The 14,757-nt window shown below is 38.3% G+C and overlaps 1 pseudogene; it reads left to right on the top strand.

Annotated features, from left to right (window-relative positions):
• The first annotated feature begins 248 nt into the window (after positions 1 to 248).
• Positions 249 to 11,792, top strand: LOC110116270 (annotated as a pseudogene).
• The last annotated feature ends 2,965 nt before the right edge of the window (positions 11,793 to 14,757 follow it).

Below are 14,757 nucleotides of genomic sequence, written 5' to 3'. Positions count from 1 at the left end.
GTATATAAAAAAATCAAATTATGTACAAAGTTATACAAATATACATTATTTTCCTCAATGCCTACGGACAATGTCCCGCCAAAGGCCGATCGATATTTTCCCAATTTCTTAACCATTTACGAAGGATATCTCTGAGTCGTCGGCCCACGGCGTCGACGTCGATCTTCTTCTCTTCATTTTTATAAACATTTTTAAAAACCCTCCCTCTCTCTCTCTCTATAAAGTTCCGAATGGAATCAGACCTCTGCAGCTAGGCCCCACCAAAAACCGCGAAGAGGTTCTGCCTCCTCTTCGTGGATTTGCATAACGTCTTCTCGCCCTTCGCAGCCGACGCTATCAACCTGTTTCCAAAAAATTTCCGTTTGTATAAACGCAATTTACTCCTCAGGTAATCAAGGAAAGTTTATTAATTTAATTTAAATTTCCTATTCGATCTCGCTTCCTATTCACAGCATAATTTCTCGTCATAGGCGGTGCTAGTTTGGAGTTTTTGCGGTGCGGAAGTCCTTCCTTTTCAGCTTATTAGCGCTTAAAAAATGCGATTTTGGATGCGAATTGTCTTCTCCATACTCTTTAAAAAGGTCCTTTTTAATCGAAAACTTTGAAACTTGCATTTCGGTGCCGTTGTTCATCGTGCTGAGATGCTACCTAGGGTTTTTCATGCTGAAGATGGCAAGCATTTGGCGCAGAGGGTTCAACCCCGGGGTTATCTGTTTAGTATCCTCAAGTACTTTGGCCCTTTCTTGTTTCTGGCTGCTGGTTTTTTCATCTTTGGTGCTCTGTTCTTCGATGCTCGAATTTTAATATTGCAGTCACCAATGTCTGGTTTTTTGCCCTGTATAACTGTGGAGCCGAGTGGTGCTGATCGTTGGATCAAGCCTCCTTCTCTGTTGCATAACGTGAGTGATGATGAGCTTTTTTGCTTTGAGAGCTTTGCATCAGAAGTTAAAAAGAGTCCGTCCAAGAGAGTACCGAAGGTTGCGTTCATGTTCTTAACGAGGGACCTTTGCCTCTCTCTCCACTGTGGGAGAAGTTCTTCAAGGGAAATGAGGGCCTTTATTCTATCTATATTCATTCTTTGCCCGGTTATAAAGCCAGCTATCCGAAGGACTCCGTTTTCTATAAGAGGCAGATTCCTAGCCAGGTATTCTATGATTTCATAAATTCTTTTGAATATTTTGGTTCTTTTGCAATCAATTTTATTTAAAATTTAAAATACTTTTGCTTGTATGCTTTTCTCTAATGAAATCAATTTGAAGTCTTAGAACTTCGCTTTTTCACTTTATTTGCTCCAACATATGGTTCTTTAGTTTGCTCTGTTGTTGGTTCTGTTTCTTTGTACATTTGTACTTCAGCATCTTGTTCTTCTTTTTAAGATTACTTATACTTTAAGAAGATTCGGATTTACTTTTTTTCAAATTATTTGTCTGTTCATTGATTTTTTTTTTTGGGAAAAATTATGGGCAAAGCCCATATATTGAATCAAGAAAGCCTACAAATCAGTAAAAAACAGCAAAAACAAAATACAAGTAAAACTTCTATACCCCATGTACAAAAGGAAATATAAAAAAAGGTTGGACTCAGGAAAATAAGGTCTACACCAATAATATCATAGCTAAAATTAGGGAGAAAGAAAGCAATCACGCAGCAGTCGAAAAGATCACCCAGCAACAAGAAATAACACTGGTTGCCGCAAGTCATATAAGGATGGCAGAGGACCATCACAGCGTCCTAAACAATTCCTAATAACCAGAACAACAAAAGCACTCTCTGGTTTCCAACTGACCATCCAAGGGAATTGGCTCATCATTGTCCGTAACATCAAAAACATCTAAAAAACTTGCAGTAAGACCTAATCAGTTTCCACCAGAACAAAGCAACCAGTAAAAACATATCCAGTAACCAACCAGCAGAAAAACATAGAACAATTAACACAGCAGATCTTGCATAAGCAGAAAATAGAGCTGAACAAACCCGACAGCAAGATAGAACCATCCAGACAAAACATCTCAGAAAAATACCAGTCACCAAGCCAGATAAAAAAGTGCAAAAGAAGATTAACCCAAAATTTCTCTAAATCGGTCCTCCAGCTTATCCTTATACTTTTAATTTCTAGCTTTGGCTCGAATAGCATTAATGATAATATCTTTAACAGTAGGATTGTCCCAAGTATTAGTAAATCTCCTCTTATTCCGTTCCCTCCAAATAAAGTAAACGGTCGCAGAAATGGTGAGAAAACAGAAATTTTTCTCCAAAGTATTGTAATGGGGATTGTTACTGAAGAAATCATATGTTTGAGACAGATTAGGTATAAGGTAGAAGCAGCTTAGCACATGGAGCATAGATGTGATAACAGTAAAAGTGAAATCACAATAAAAAAATAAATGAGAGTGTGATTCATTGTGGCCAATACAGAAACCACAAGACGGGGAGGCCGGGATCCCCCTGTAAATAAGAATATCAGTGCATTTAAGCTTCCCCTGAATCGCTATCCAAGAATAACAAGCAAACCGAAGGGCATGCCTTTTATGCCAAATAAACTTAAACCAATTCACATTGTCTATATTAGAATAAAATTGAGCAGTGAATTTCTTAAATGTGGGCTTAGAGGAGCCATCCCAAGCCATAACTGGTTGCTCCCCAATGCGAATGTTAAGAATGATGGATTTGATATATGTAGGTCAATACTCAGGAAGGACCCAATGTCCATTGGAGATAAAATCTTTAACACCACAGAAGGCGAGTCTATTGCAGTTGAATGATTTAACTAAAGAGTCACCGTTGTATCAAGGATCCCAGAGTAAAGAAAAATTACAGTTAGGGACCACTGTAAAGCTAGTAAACTCCTTAATAACATGGGCCGTATGACAAACTAACTTCCAAAATTTGGAAGCCGTGGAGGGGGAGGCTTCCAAGGAGATTCATAATTTTGTTTGAACCAGTGACCCAAAATTGAGTTAACATTAAACATGCGCCAAATGAAAGAGCAAGCTACACCATAATACATAGAGTCAAAAGAAGGGATGCCCAAACCCCCTTTAGCTTTGGGCATGGTGACAGCATTCCAAGAAATGAGATGCATTTTCTTGTCTTTAATGTTGCCAAAAAATAGGAATTTTGAGCAAAGCTTATAAATAAGTTTCCGACAAGAATTAGGTATGATGGATCCCTTAATCCAATAAGCAATAGTATTGACAATAGTAAATTTAAAAAATTATACCCTACCTGCAAAAGAAAGAAATTTAACTTTTTAACCCTCAAGTAGAGCAGAGATTAAGCATTTTTGAAGCAATAGGGAGGCCCAAATAGATAAGAGAGTCCTCAATGTGAGAAATTCCAAGGGAGGTAGCAATGTGATCAACATTGTCAACACTCTTAGAACAAAGAATGGAGCTTTTCAACGGGTTAATGTGAAGGCCGGAAGCCTCCGAGAATTGATGAAGAGAGTTCTTTAAACAATCTATATTTTCCAAAGATACAGCACCAAAGACCAAAAGATCATCAGCATACATAACATGCTTAAGGCAGAAATTTTTATGGTTAAGCCCCCATAAAAGATGTTTGATTTTGACAGTGAAGACAAGAGAACAGCCCATCCATGACAATGCAAAAAAGCAATGGAGATAACGGACACCCCTGACGAAGTCCGGAAGAAGATTTAAAGAAACCCTCTAAGGAGCCATTAAGGCAAGTGGAAAAGTGAACCTCAGAAATGCAACCCTTGATCAATTTAATAAAGATGTCCGGGAAACCTTTTTGTCGTATTTTGTTTAGCAAGAATCCCCTATAAATAGAATCAAACACTTTCTTAATATCAAGCTTAGCACAAAAAAGCTTATGGGAGCACTTAAAAACTTTGAGCAATTCAGCCGCCAGGATAATATTGTCAGTGGAATGCCTATTAGCAATGAAGCCAGATTGGCTCTCATGAATGATGAAACGAAGGACCGGTTTAAGCCTATTAGCAATAATTTTGGCCACAATCTTGTAAAAAATATTCCATAAGGAAACAGACCTAAAGTTAGAAATATTGGAGGAGTGGGTTCCTTTGGGTATCAAAGTGATGACAGTAGCTTTAGCCCCTTTGGGCACGTGACCGGAAGAGAAAAAATATTTCACAGCATGACAAAGCCGAAACTCAATAATGTGCCAAGCATGTTGATAAAAACTAAAGGAAAAACCATCTGACCAGGGGCGGAAGTAGAAACACCAGTAAAAACAGCATCCTTAACTTCAAGATCTGAAATTGGAGCCACTAAGGAGTCAATGAGATGAGCAAGAACCATATTGCCCACGTCAATGGAGAAAGAGTCCTCCTTAGCCGGATTTGGGGCATTAAAGATAACTTTGTGTAATGATCAATCAAGGCATCCGCAATGTCTTGGTGAGAAGTGAGAAGGCCTATGTGGGAAGAAATCTCCTTAATATTGTTTCTTTTTTTCTTTGATCTAATCTTGGCATAAAGGAAGCCAAGATCATCCTCCCCATGAGAAAGCCAATATGCTTTAGCCTTTGAGCAATCCAAGTTGACCACTCAGCTTGTAACCAATTTAAATTGTCATTTGCACTTTTCAGAGAAGCATTATAACCTAAATCCAAAGGATTACTCTGAATATCAGAAAGACATTGAAGTTGCAAACTTTTTGCTTCCAAAATAAAATTAGAAAGGTAATTAGAGGAGGCCCAGTTTTTCCCTCTAAGAGCTTTTTTGAGATCTCTCAAACAATTGTAGAAAGCAGCAATGAGACTTGCAATAATGGGCCTATCAAAGGCAAGAAGGATTTCATCCCAAAACCCCTCCATGTTGATCCAAAAGTTCTTGAACATGAACCTAGAAAAAGTTATTTTAACCGGATTAACCATCATTATAAGTGGGGAATGATCAGACCGAGAAGGAGGGTCCACCTTGTAATAAGCAGATGGATAGAGATCAAGAAAAGCTGTATTAACCAATGTTTTGTCAAGCTTAATATGAATGGGTAGATCCACCCTTTTGATTATACCAAGTAAAAAGAAGATCCACCGAAGCCAGATCTTGCAAACCACTATCAAAGATGAAATTATTCAACTCTCCCAGCCTACCCGGGGGTAAGGGAGCCCCAACAACTTTTTCAAATTCAAATCTTCAACAGTTGAAATCCACCATGACAACCCATGATTGATTAATATCATAAGATAGCTCCAGAAGATTGTCCCACAGAACTTTTCTGTCTTCAGATAAGTTAGCCGCATAAATCACAGAAAGGAAAATGGAGGGTAGGGAGCCTGACATGAGAATCCCATGAATAATTTGGGAAGAGATGAAACTAGGGGAGAAGGACAAATGAGCAGAATACCATTTAAGCCAAATTCTACCCGGAGTAGATAAACTGAAATTATCACAACACTATTCATTCTCAAAGAGAACATGAGAATGGGCAAACCAAGGGTCAAAAGACATGGAAGTCTGAATTTTCGCTTCTAAAGCACACAAAAGCTTAAGGTTATAGGAGTTAATGAGGTCTTTGCACATCCTCACTTTAACAGGATTATTGAACCCTCTCACATTCCATGAAGCAAATGCGGGCAGAGACATATCTACAGAGGTTTTGCCTTCTTGGCGGATTTGGCTTTAGACTTTTTCGGTGGGGATTTGACTTTGTTATGAGTAGTTTGCTTGGAGGAGGAACCAGCAGAATTCTGCATATGGGGATCTACCGAATGTGAGGAAAAAGAATTTTCTTCAACATCAAGTTCTTCATCAATCATAGTAGCTGGGGGAAGAGAGGCGGGTTGTTCCATTTGAAAAGAAGCAAAACTATTAGCCAACACGACTTGAGAAGGTAACATTAGTTTAAGAGAAGGGGGAGGTTCTGAGGATGAGGAGTCCTCATTAGGAAGATTTAGGTTTGGGATAACCGGGCCCTTCTCAGCAGAGAGAGACGGTTGCTCGGGTAGAACATCTGCAACCAAAGGTGCAGTCGAAACAGGATCAGTATCCGGCATAATAGCAGGGGAAGAGTTTCTGATGGCCGGGAGAGGTGGTTTGGAGGAGGCAGGAAAACGAGAAGTCAGATTCCTGCTTCTACTTCTTCCACATGTAACTTTAGGAGGATGAGTCGGTTTAGGATTTGGATTTGAAGGGCAAAGAGCAAAGAGATGGAAGAGAGAACTACATCCTTGACAAGAACTGGGCTTTCAGTCATATATAACTTTTAAAATCATGTCTTCACCATCTATATCCAGCAGAATTTCATCCGGCAAGAGTGAGTCCTTGTTGATTTGAACACAAACCCTTGTGAACGTAAGCCTCGTGCGTTTAGCCGTAAGAGAGTCAACCAATAAAGGAACACCAATAAAACTTGCAATTTTAGATATACCTAAAGGTATCCACAACGCAAGTGGGAGATCCAAGATTTTTATCCATAGAGGGATCGCAGCAGATTCATCATGCTTCGACTTAAATTTTGGGTTCCATTTTTGTAAAATGAACGGCTTACCTAGCAGGAACCACGGTCCTCCTGAGAATACCAACTCCATGTCATCAGCTGAGGTGAACTTGAGGAGGAAGAAACCATCCGCCAGGGAGAGAAGAGAGGAGCCTTTGAGCTTCCATGCCTTATTCATCGCAATAAGAAGACGTTCGTAATGCGGACGTTGTTCGATAGAGTAACCCACGAGAGAATGCGTCCAAATGGAAGTGCCCTCAGTTAGGCCTTTAGCCGAGAAAGAGAGTTTCTTAGTAGGGGAGACGAAAGACATAGGGAAGTCATCGGGAATTACTAAAGGGCCTGAGAGATTGTCGGCATAAGGGGAAGGTAGAAGAGTCGGAGGAGCTCCCAGCACAGAGGTACCTTGAAGAGGGGGAAAATCAAGCGGATCGAGGGCCATCTGGAGAGGAGAGAACAAAACTCACCCATATGAAGAACGTTCGCGGCCACGGAGGCAGGAGAATGAAGGCGAGGCAAACTGAAATCGCCAAAACAACCTAAAGCTTCAAACTCCAATGAGTTGCAATACATAAGCAAAAGCGTACATTTCCCAAGTCTTCAAGCCCATCATTTTCCATTAATTTTCTTTTAATGTTGGTTCTTTACTCCTTTATCTTTTCCTTGACTTTAGTGATTCACATTTAGTACCTTTTATCTTCGTATGAATAATATCTCCATATTTGGATCTCCTTTACCTTTTCAAATCCTTAATTTTTTCTGGGAATTTTAAACACTATTTGGCAATATCTATGCTTGATATATCATCAAAAAATTCTCTTGATCGGGCATGAATCTCGAAGCAAAATCAAGTTGGAAATTTCAAAATTTTAATATGGGACCATCTCAACTTCGATTATAGTAAACTTACAGTCAAACTTAACGTTTCGAAAATACGAGCCCAACGACTAAATGGGTCCAAATCAAAAGATTCGAAGTACATTTGGAAGGTTCAAACCATAATTTGGATGACCAAACGGTTTCCAAATGTGACATGCTTATAGTCGAATCGAGCGGCTCGACGAGACAAATCCAACCAGCTCAAGATCGTCAAATTCTGATAACATTAAGACATTTGAATGCCCAATAAACGGTTCAAGATCAAGGGGATCAACATCGACTGTCCATTCAAAACACTCTCAGCTTGCCCTTGATCTCCTCCTTATTTACTTGTCATGCCACTCTCAGAAAATTATAAATAGACACATCATTCTTCATTGAGGGGGATCGAAGCAAAGAAGAAAGGAAGATAAATAAGAGAAGAAAGGAAGATAAATAAGAGAAGAAAGGAAGTTATCTTGCCTCCGAACTCCTCCTCCACCACCTCCCGGCCACCGACCGTTGTTGGACTTTCGTCGAACTTATACTCGGCCATCAACTGACATTGAACTTCCGTCTATCGTCAGACTTTCGCTCGTCACCGGATTTCTGCTAGTCTTTGGACTTTTGCTCGACGCCGAACTTCCGCCCATCATCAGACTTCTGCTAGCGCCGGATTTTTGCCTGTGGACAGACTTTCATCGGACTTTTAACCGACGTCGGACTTCTATCTATCGTCAGACTTATTCCCGTCATTGAACTTTTGCCCGATACCAAACTTCTATCCATTGTAGGACTTCTGCCTACCGTCGAACTTTCGTCGGAATTTTGCTAGATGTCGGACTTCCGCTTTTCGTCGGACTTCTGCCAGTCAATAGACTTTCATCGAACTTCTACCCGACGCCGGACTTCTGTCCATTGTCGGACTTCTGTTCGTCGCTGGACTTTAGTCAGTCTTCTGCCCGTCATCGGACTTCCATCAAACTTTCTGCCCTCACCAAACTTCCGCCCATCGTCGGACTTCTACCCATCGCCGGATTTTCATTGGATTTCTACCGATGTCGGACTTCCGTCAATTGCCGAACTTTTGTTGAACTTCTACCCGACGTCGGACTTTTTCCATCACCGGATTTCTACCCTTCTCCGAACTTCCATCGGACTTCTATCCGACGCCGAAATTTCATCCTTCACCGAACTTCTACCCAACACCGGATTTCTGTCCATCGCTAAACTTCTGACCTTCGCCGCCAGCCGACTATTGTCCTTTCGACCTTTATCATAAGACTATGGTCTTTCTGATCATTGTCGCAAGCCGACTATGGTCATTTCGACCTCCATCACCAAATTGAGATCCTTTTGACTTTCGTCGTTAGATAATGTTCTTTCTAACCACTATCGCCAGCTAACTATGGTCCATTCGACCTCCATCGCCAAACAATGGTCTTTCTGATTACTATCGCCCGCCGACTATGGTCTTACCAATCAAACAAACATGTCAATTCTTATTATTTCAATTATGATGTATATTTATTACATCAAGCCAATGCCTTCCCCCAAGGAAGGGTCTTGTTTATAATCGACTGCAAATACTAGTGAATTCATTCAAACTGGGCCAGACCCCATGGTTTTTTCCCTTTTCAGGATTTTCCACATAAAATTTTTGGTATCTCTTATGAATGTTAAACCCTCTCTCTTATCTAATCGTGTGTTGAATCTTCGTATAAAGCTAACATGTTAAATTTTTTATATTTCTCTACTGCCGCGTATATTTTAGCCCTCAACAATGCTTATAATCTAATCATATAGATCAAGCACTGTTTGGTTGGTGTAACTCATACAATTTTCTATTTCATAAGCATTACACTGATATGTAACAATTTTGGTTCTCACCTTTTATTAAGATATTAATGTAGTGGCAATAATAGATACATATTATATGTTATGTTTAATGAGCCATTTTAGTTATTTCGAGCTTAGAGATGCTATGATGTTCTCAATACACGCTCTTAATATATCAAATACTCTGAAGATGGAAAAAAATCTTTGAAAAGTGCAGGATTATTGGATGTTTTATGTAGATTGTTGGGAAGTAAACCACCCAAAGAAACAAATAAGAAAAGAAAACAGTGAAAATGAGTGCTAGGATTTAACATGTAAAAAACAGAAATCGCTAAAAAGTCACAGAGAAACATCAACATACGAGTAGATAGTAATAGTAAAAATATGAAGGATCAAACAGAATACAAGAATGGCATGGTTAGAAGTCGTGAGAGAAGATATACATAATAGTGTGACCATTTTTTCTACCACCCAAATAGAATGAAAGGAGGTGGATTCATAGAGCTGATCCACTTAGTTGGGAAAGACTAACGAAACTTTTCAAAAAAAATCTTGAATTTATTTTGAGATGAGTGCAATATATAAATAATTAATCAATTTTATAAAAAAATTTGATCCTAATATTTAGCTAGATTATTCTCCATTATCAAATAACAGAATATTTGTCGAATGTAAATAGTAAAGCCTTCTTGAATGAAAATTATTCCAGTAAAAAAGAAAAAAAACTTTCTTATACTTTTTTTTTTCAAAAGAGAAGTGGCATGCCTACATCTAGCTTTTGCTTTGAAATATCTGAATTTTTTACCAAACTAAATTATAAGCATTTCAACAACCCAACAACCAGTTGCTTTATTGAAGTATAGTATGTGTCATGATTTTTTTTTTTTTGAAATTTTATTGTGTCAAGCCGCATTTTTATTATGTGCAGAGTCCGGATGTCGTTGAGAGACCAACAAAAATGTGCCACGTCACTCCAAAAGTGTACCGCGCTCGGTACCAAGCGCGATACCGATGCTCGATATCAAGCGCGATACCGATGCTCGGTATCAAGCGGTACCGGACGGTTTTCCCGTCCGGTGTCCGCACATAATAATCTCTCCAAAAGGAGCCAGGAAAGATAGAATGCAAATCTTAGCACCTAAAGAAGCAAATTTAAGGTTGCAATAGCAACCTCAAAAAATTACATGAGCAAAACTAGCCAAGTAGGCACAAGGCCAACAGAGCTCAGGGTGCTAGAAAGCCTTCCTGCAAAAATGATAGGCAAGGAAAAGCCGCACCTGATTGCTAAGACTAAGGGCTCTCCATTGGAGGAAGAAAGAAAATTGATAAAATGGAAACATAGAAGAAAATACATGAGACAAACAATCAATCCAACCAAATTTGCAGAGGTAAATAGCTCCAGAAAAATAACACAACAGATATCCTCCAAGAGGTGAGAAACAGATTCTGAAAATAAATTACAAAGAGGACAAGTGGGTTGAATAGGGATTCCTAGCAATAAGAAGTTCAACAGTTTTAATGCAAATATTTTAAGTGTAAAAAATTTCCAAATGTTTTTCATCAGGTTTAGTATTGAATTTAGTTTCAAATTGAATAGTCAAAATATGTTGGTGTGGAAATATCAAGTGGCTTGATTTCACTCGTATGCTTTAATTTTTGGATGTAAAATAAATTTAATTATTGGCGTATTTAGTCGAATTTTAATCCTCCTTTTATTCACATCCCTTACCTTTCCCATCTAACAGGTAGCAGAATGGGGAAGAATGAGTATGTGTGATGCAGAAAACGTCTCCTTGCGAACGCGCTCCTCGATCCGTCCAACGAGCGGTTTGTTCTTCTTTCAGAGTCATGCATACCTCTCTATAACTTCAGCATAATCTACAGATACCTGCAGAGATCTCACTTTAGCTATATGAGTGTTTTTGACGACAAGGGCCCTCACGGCAGAGGCCGGTATAATCCCAACATGTCGCCATTGGTTACCATCAATCAATGGCGAAAAGGATATCAGTGGTTTGAAGTTGATAGAAAGCTTGCAATTTACATACTTCAAGACACCAAGTACTACTCAAAGTTCAAGGAATTTTGCAAGCCACCTTGTTATGCTGAGGAGCATTACTTCCCAACCATGCTCCACATTGAAAAATCAAATCTGATAGCAAATAGTAGCCTTACCTTTGTGGATTGGTCAAGAGGTGGAGCTCACCCTATGACTTTTTACAAGGATGATATCACTGAGGAATTCTTGAAGAAGAAACTTCTTGGTGTCCAGGATTGTATGTACAATGGACAGGATTCTTCTCTCTGTGTCCTCTTTGCGAGGAAATTTGCTCCCAGTTCTTTGAAGCCTTTGTTGCAGCTTGCTCCTGCTCTGCTCGGATATGGCTGAGAGAACATTTATGATCATTCAAATTTCCTAGAGAGTATAGCAGAAAGAAATTAGTATTTAATAGAATCACTTTCACCATTTTTTAAGCTGCAGATGGTATATAGGATCGATGAGGATAAGAATTTCTTAATGTAATTAGTTTAAGTGTTTAGTCCAAAGAAAAAAAATGAGATTCATAGCTTTCGGCTTATCGATCAGTGTAATTAGTTATTTTCTTTGAATGAAAATATATAGAAGTAGAATTTTGAGGTAATAAAGGCTGTTTAGAAGATACGGCTTTCAAACAATAGCTGAAAAAAGTGCTTTAAAATGCTAAAATAGAATAGCTTAGTTTTTGTTTGGGACAGATTTCTTATTACAAAAATTAAAATTTTTGTATTAAAAAGCTGCTTTGAGAAGCAGATAGAAAGTCATCTCAAACAAAATCTTAATCTATGTCAACCGCCTTTGGCAGTGCTGAAATTGTAATAGGCCATTTGTGTGTGAATTTTTCTAGAATAAAGCATTTTTTAATGATTTTTTTAATTTTTTAAGCATTTTTTAATGATAATTGTTGCCCATGACCAATTTTTTGTCATCAAAATTTTAATTTTTTAAAACAATTCTAACATTTCTATAGTTGTGCAAAATATTTAAAATTAGCAATATTAATATATTTTAATTTAAAGAATATTGAGTTGAATATTCATAATCTTATAATTTTGAATATAATCTTTTAAAATAAAGTGAAAATTTCAACCTTGAGGCAATCAGACGGCTATGATGTCAATGAATTTATTTTGTTAAGTTTTAACAAACTTCTATTTTTAAAATAATTTTATTTCATATAAAATATAATTAAAATAAATATTATAAGTGTGCTCATTTGCCACAATACGTGAAGTAATTTATGAAAAAAAAAATCTTAATTTTATATAATAATATGATACTTTTTTGTATAATATAACAAAAACTTTGTGAAGCATAGAACGTTAATAAAGTTTTGTTTTTAATAACAAGGACATTTTATTCCATCAAAAGAGAGAAGGCTACAATCAAGACCAACCAAGCACAAATAAAGATTACAAGACCAAAAACTAGAATTGAAGAGAATGCAACAAATAAAGAAAGCAAAGAAGTCAGCTGAGCTCGACAATTGGCATAAGCTTCCAACCACCACCACGCAGACATTAGGACCGAACCATCTAGAGTAGGGAATAACCAACAATCCACATAAAAGACAAGCAACATCCAGCACCAGAAATAAGGCCACCAAAATAACAAGAAGATTTGCCACCAATGATTATCAACAAGCCTCGAAAGCTCAGGTGGTAAGTAAAAAGCCACATCATAGCCCACCAAAAATTGCTACAAATGGAAAGACAACCCCAACATCACATTTCAACCATAAGAGAATCAACTGCATATAGAGAAAAAAAAAACTAAACAACCGCCAGCCAATGGAAAAACACAGAACGACAATCAACCAAAGGATAACCCCAACATTAGAGAGCAAACATACTTATTTCCTTTTATTTTTATGCCGCCGACGTTTGCCACCTCCATGAGAGAAGGCCTTCTCAAAAATGTGATTCACCTTCAAATTAAACAAATCATCAAACCCCTCCTCTGCCTCCACCAGGTGATCCCCCTCACCCTCGTCATGCAAGGGCAATGACAAGTGCTCATCAAGTTAATCGGATTGGTTCACACAAGAGTCATGCAAAGAAGAATCCAAATTGACTTTCAACTCCTCATTAGAAATAGTAGAAATCCGTATATCAACCATTCCTTCAGAAACTACCAAGGAAGAAGAGGGCATATCAAAACCAACAATAGCATCAAGTAAGCTACAGCCAGAGTCATTTAACACCATGGTGTTCACACCACAGAAACCCACTGTGTTGAGCAAGACACCAGGAGTTAAACACAATAATGGATCCTTCACCACAACAGTTTGGGAATTAATCTCTAAAGCCTAATGTACTAGATATGCAGAGATAGTGACAATATGATCCACTACCTCAAAACAATCAATATTAGCATTAACAACACACAAATTCTCCTTGGCATGGCCATATGCATCCAGATTATCTCAAACCAAAACCACAGGTTCAGAAGAAGGAACACCATCACTAAGGAAGCACAACACTGCCACCATTTCTAACGCCCACATTAGTAAGTAAAACATTATCACTAACTTTTTTTTTACCACCAGAAGAGGGCATGCATGACATTCACATTAATTGGAGGGGGATTAATTCTAGGAGAAGTATTGAGATGGTGATTTTTGCTACGGCATTCCACTTTTGAATGACCTAACAAGTTGAAATGGATACAATAAGAAGGAAACTCTTTCATAACTACTAACTAAATGTGCCCCAAATTTTAGGGCCAACCAAAATTATGTCAGGAAATTGTTTGTTAATATCTAACTCAACGAGAACACGAGCTACAGAAGGACGAGAGCTAGTTGAAGTAGCACTATTGGGTTTTAACGGCCGGCCAAAAATGGAGCCAAGATCATTAAGGATTCTTGGGGAGAATAGGTGTGGACTCAAGTGGGGAGAAGATATCTAAATAGGAATGATAGGTAATTCAACTTTACCATCAAACGTCGGAGACCAATTCACCATTTCATAAAGCAGTTGTTAACAAAGTAAAATCAATGAGAGAAAACTCTACAGTAGTCTAAATCATCAACAAGCTTTATCAAAATATGCTTAGGGTTGAGAATAGGTACCGAACATTCACCATTTAGTTTTAGATTGAAAAAAAAAAAACTTCCTAATAGCATCAACGGAAGGCCTACGATTGGGGAATTTGCCAACCAAAGCAAACTCAAATGAAACTACAAGCGCATTTATTTCCTCTTCTAAAATCCAAAGGGCCAGCATCCCCTGATGCGAATAAATTTTGAGGTCAGAGAAAGAAAACAAATAATGGGACCCGCTAAAGCATCTTTGAATGAAGGAGAAGTGCAGTTCCCCTTTAAAAAATCAGGATCCCTTAAGTGATTTGTGGAAGCGACGACATAACACCACAAAAGGAACTAGAAGAGGGAAAATAAAAAATCCCTGGGGAAGGGACTAGCGTCGGAGGCCACGACAACAGAGCGGACAAGGAGATAGACGTCGGAGATAGGGGTCGGAGGCTAGGGCACAAAAAAGCCCTATCAGAGCAAACATCGCAACATTAATAAAGCTTAGTTTTTGTTATGTGAACCTTTAGGTTTTGACCTCATGAATATATATATATATATAT

This window comes from Dendrobium catenatum, unplaced genomic scaffold, assembly GCF_001605985.2.
Source record: "Dendrobium catenatum unplaced genomic scaffold, ASM160598v2 fragScaff_scaffold_601, whole genome shotgun sequence".
NCBI lineage: Eukaryota > Viridiplantae > Streptophyta > Magnoliopsida > Asparagales > Orchidaceae > Dendrobium > Dendrobium catenatum.
Note: the sequence above shows the minus strand (reverse complement) of the source record. Positions and strands in the feature narration are given on the sequence as shown.